Source organism: Rhynchophorus ferrugineus, unplaced genomic scaffold, assembly GCF_030347505.1.
Source record: "Rhynchophorus ferrugineus isolate W39M unplaced genomic scaffold, kcgeb_rfMv2 rfM17, whole genome shotgun sequence".
Classification (NCBI taxonomy): domain Eukaryota; kingdom Metazoa; phylum Arthropoda; class Insecta; order Coleoptera; family Curculionidae; genus Rhynchophorus; species Rhynchophorus ferrugineus.
In genome coordinates, this window is record NW_027472596.1 from 1,759,848 (window position 1) to 1,765,123 (window position 5,276).

The 5,276-nt window shown below is 37.3% G+C and overlaps 1 long non-coding RNA gene across 1 annotated transcript; it reads left to right on the top strand.

Annotated features, from left to right (window-relative positions):
• Nucleotides 1–470: 470 nt before the first annotated feature.
• Nucleotides 471–929, top strand: LOC143205798 (uncharacterized). Its single transcript, XR_013007915.1, has 2 exons — nucleotides 471–672; nucleotides 739–929. It is a non-coding gene; the product is annotated as an uncharacterized LOC143205798 (long non-coding RNA).
• The last annotated feature ends 4,347 nt before the right edge of the window (nucleotides 930–5,276 follow it).

Sequence of the window (5,276 nt, forward strand, 5' to 3'; positions counted from 1 at the left end):
TAGGGCAGATTGTGGACTCACGAAGAGTAATAAAATATATATATATATATATATATATATATATATATATATATATATATATATATATATATCAAGATAAGTTAGAACTCTAATAGATCCCTTAAAATTGATGGCACTAAACAAATATGGGAAGGCGTTATAGAAGAACCGTAGATATTTTGATTTTGCCTAGAATAGAGTTCATAATTGTTTTTTTTTTGCTTTTTGTTTATATATATTTATATTATTTACACTTATGTTGATTACTTTGTGACGTCACATTTACTGGCCAATAGTATTTAAATGAAAATCAAATATAATTTTTAAAATTAATTTACTAAAATATTTATCATTTAAATACTATTGGCCAGTAAATATGACGCCACAAAGTAATCAGGCGAAATGGCAGACCAATCAAAGCAAAATATTTTAAACTAATCACTCTTACAGGGCATAGGGTGTAAGGATAACCCTCGGAGAGTTTTAGTAGAACTTTCAAACTACCTTGAAAAGAATTAAATTATTAAAGACACAAAACAAGACCAAGGAAGATAAAATATTTGAAATTGTGTATCTTGATGAAACTTGGATGTTTCAAACTGGTTCATTGTGGCACTCTTCGCAAGACGGAAACAAAAAAAGTAAAAAGACAACAAAAATTTATGGAAATAGGTAAAAGTTACGATAGCATTCTATTAGGTTTTGTTGATCATTATATTTATTAATAATTAATTGCAGATATATTGCTGGTCGAAAAGTATACTCCATCAAAAACTGTTTGGATATTTGGAAGGAAGCATTGTCAACTATAGCACGGGGTTGGATGGACTCGATTAGACATACAGAGGAAGTAATTGATAAATAGTGGAATTGTAAACATGTTTCAGACAGATTAGAAATTAACAGTTTAGTGATTGAATTGTACAATGAGTGGGAAAGTGAAAGTGACTGAAGGAAACTTTCAGGATATGTCATAATGTTGTGCAATGCTAGAAATTCCTGAAACAGACTGACGAGAGTAGTAACAACTAAAGGTATGCACAAAATTAATTGAATATAACTATAGAGGATGATACTGTAGGGCGTGAAAAAATTGTGTGCACAAATATAATTGTAATTGTTCAAAACTAAACATGAGCATTAGGTTACAACATATGAGGAGAGAAGGACTATTAACTGTTTTGTAGATATGGTAAATGCATTAAAGAGGATTCAGTGATTAATTTTATGAAGAATATGAGTGTACACAGACAGTAATAGAAGAAATAGGATACACAGTGATACCAGAATGACCTGACAACATAAACACACCATTAAAGCAAACAAGAACTAAACGAAAAAAGTAAATAAGCTCTCGAATGGAAGTGAAATAGGTTTCTCAGATATATAATTATTAACTAGTTGTATTAGGTCTCCAGGGGGATACCATTACATAAAAAAGCGCGCCTAGAATCTTTACCTCATAGATTGCGTAGAAAAGAGTTAAATGTAAACAAAACAAATCTAACCTACAAATTATTAGCTGTGCCTTTATTGTAGTTTTAAGTCCTTCGATAATATATCTATTAGATTTACTATAATTTTAAAATAAATCATATTTCATAATATTTTTGTTCAATTATTTTATTTAGATTAGAATTTTTTGTATGTCAAAGCCAAACTGAACTAAAACTCAGAGTTCATTCGGCAACTTTGCAATATTTGACGTCACAAATATCTAAGCATTACTAAAAAACTTTTAATAGATTATATATAAGTGTTGGTATACTGGGAAATTTAGACAATTGTTGCCAGATGCATATTAAGATTTTGCATATATCAAAATATCCCAATCGTTGCACATATAAATAATTGGGTGGATACGCGGACATGCAATGTCATCATGTATATAAGATTGCATAAGTCAATATTAAAATAGTTTCCTGTATATTATGTTGAACGCTACCGCGCATACTCGAGTTAAAGCCATCATGCCAGAATGAAAATCCAGCCATCTTAATTCATTCTATGTTGACTGAGTCGGTTGTTGAAATAAATAGAGAGCGACTCAGTTGAATCCAGTGTTTTAATTGATCAAACACCATCACCAAATGGATTCTACAAAATAGGTTCTAACAAATCATAAGTGGGATAAAGAACAACGCGTACACAGTGAATTATAGTGATTGTTTAGTGTGTGTGTAGTAGTGTTTAGTGTGCAAACGACGCAAAGTAGAAACCATGAAACGAACAAGGTAATACAAAGGAATATTATTGAAACCCTATTGTTTTAAATCAATCGCCAAAAGGGCAGTTTGATTATTAATTAGTAATTAGCCAAAAATAATTAGTACAAAAATAACATAATGTAAACAGACATTGGCGCATACCTAAGCCATAAAATGGCGCTGAAATAGATGAAATGTAAACAAAGGATGCAGGTATGAATTTAAAACATTTTAATTACACTGCGGCATGAAAAGGGAACTTTCCTTAAATTCTGAAAAAGAAATGTTGAATAAAAATTTGGCACGGCGAATTAGTTCTAGGTCATAGGCGACTCAAAATGATTGTCCAACCCTTAGCACAATGGCACAGGACCTGATCTGGTAAAATAATTTTTTCTATTTATTTTTTTACAAGCAACAATATTTTCAAGTGAAACAGGCGCACTTTCCATTAATTATAGGGAATAATTAAATTTAAAAATATATTATATTAATTATATTTTTTGATTCATCTGTTTTTTCACAAGGGTTCTTATGCAAATCGATAGACATGACAATGAGTTACACTAGCAAGTGGGCTTGATGTGGAACAGCGAATTAGCTGTCTACATAGAGAGCAATAACTTCTGATACAACAACTCGCAACTAGTAGACCACAGACATGGTGAACTACACTAGTCCGTTATATTGAAAGACAACACCAGGTATATCAACAAGATTGACGCCGCCTATCAGTCCTGCAAGATGAGAGATAGGAAGGGGTACTTCAACAGGACGGGCGCCGACTAGGTCTGTATCATGACAGACAGTACGAGGTACACCAACGAGAGGGGTGCCACTGGAAGTTCACCACGTGTTTGCAGCTTTAGTATCCGGTATGAAAACAAGATCAACGTCAATCTGGGAAGCCACGACAATCGATCCGCCAACCTGAGTGTTCCACGTCATGAACCTCGCCAACCTATGGGCTGCAACACGCGAGCCGCCTATTTGAAGGGTTCCGTGCCACCAATATGGGGGAACACAAAAAGTCTGCCCAACAACAGGTGTGACGTCAACCCGTGAAATCCACAACATAAGTCTCGCCAACCTAGGGGCTGTAACTGGCATGCCACCAATTTAAGGGTCCCCAACGAGCTGCCCGCCAACCTGGGAGGTCCACAACGAGCCTTTCTCCTACCAAGAAGGTCCACAACGAGCTATCTACCAACGTGGGAGCGACAACGAGCGTTCCTTCAACCTAGAAGATCCACAACGAGCTGGCTGTCAATCTGAGGGGCCTCAACGAGCATTCCGTCAACCAGCATGGTCTACAATGAGCGTCCCACCAACCAAGGGGCCACACGTACAGACACCAACCTTTTGGAGCCATCGTAGATGAACTGCCCTTCCAAGAGACGACTACAGAATCGCCAACACGGCCACACAGCGAAAAAGCTTGCAGCATGTTCATACCAACATGGGGTACGCCAACGAGATGAACAACAACTAGAGTGACCAATGCAAGCGACAACAAATTAACCGCCAATATGAAGGGTACTAAACAAACAGTGGTCAGCCAATCGGCCACCATCATCAGAAACGTTTCTATGAACGTCTACAACAAGGCTGCCTGCAAGAAGGGGTTAACCAACCGGTTACCACCACGAGTGACGTTCCATGAACGTCTGCGATTAGGCTGCTAGCAAGGGGGGCCAACCAACCGGTGGCTATCGCAAGCGACGTTTCTATGGACGTCTACAACTGGGCAGTCAGCAGAAAGGGGGCCAACAACCGGTGGACACCACGAGAGACGTTGAACGTCTACAGCCAGGTCTCCATTACGGACGACATTACCAGTCACGACATTCACATGAATGTCCGCAGCCAGTCCTCCATCACAGAGGATACATGCAGTCAGACGAACAAGAAGTTTGTCCGCCATGGCCAGCAGCAATTAGAGCAATCAAATAGAGGTCTACAGTTAGACCACCATAATAGAGGCATCCGCAACCAATATAAACTATCAGGCTAGCATCAGAGTGAGAATTAAAATATAGGTTGACAAAACGAATATCTGTAGAACCGCCAAGCAGACATTCCAGCGAACACGCACAGCCAAGAGAACCAGCATCATTTATTACAACCAGATGAAGGTCTGCAAACACGGGGCCAACAGCACACACGGTAATCAGATAGATATTAAAAATCAGGGCATTATTAGACTGATTATTAGCTTCCAGATCGACAAGATTATTGTCTGCAATTAGTTCATTAACATCGAGAACAGCAGCAACAGCCATGCCAACCTAATGGGCGTTGGCGATCAGACTGCCATCATTAGGGGGAAACCAGTAGCTGTCGCCAACTAGCAAACTGGCCACAAACTGGTTGCCATGTTGACAAATAAGCTGTCTAAAAGGGTTACACCAAAATGTATGTTAACAACCAGATGGTAATAAGGTAAAGGTCAATAAACCAGATATCAAGTTTATGTAGAATAGTAGACAAGCCGCTAGCAAGGTGGCTATCAACAAACGAGCCATCAAGATGAAGATCTATTAACAAAATTTCAGCAAATATACATCCAATAAGGTTTATATCAAAGTAGTGATGAGAGCAGTAATAAAGCAGTATCAAAATTAGTAAACAAAACCTCAATAAATACACATGCTGCCAATATGGTGGATGTCATCAAACAGTCAAGTACAATAAAAGTAGTAATCTTAGAAAATCAAGCAGTTACAAAAATTGTAAACAAAACCTCTAGAATTACACATGATGACAATATGGCGAATGTCATTCTACAGGCTATCAATAAGCAAAACTTCAACAAACGGACCACCACAATATCAACATAAACAAACAGGTTGTTCATAAACAAAATCAAATAGTTATAAGGCAATCATGTAGTCACTAAAGGACGTCAACTATGGCAGTAGCAGGCACGAGCATTAAGTATTATCAGTATACAAGATTGACACCAGTAAGATGACATCCTGTTGATGTACACAATTTAGTAAGGTGAGAGATTGCTAGAAAATATTGGTTTGGTAGTATAAGTAGTGAATCCATATGAGTTTGAACTAT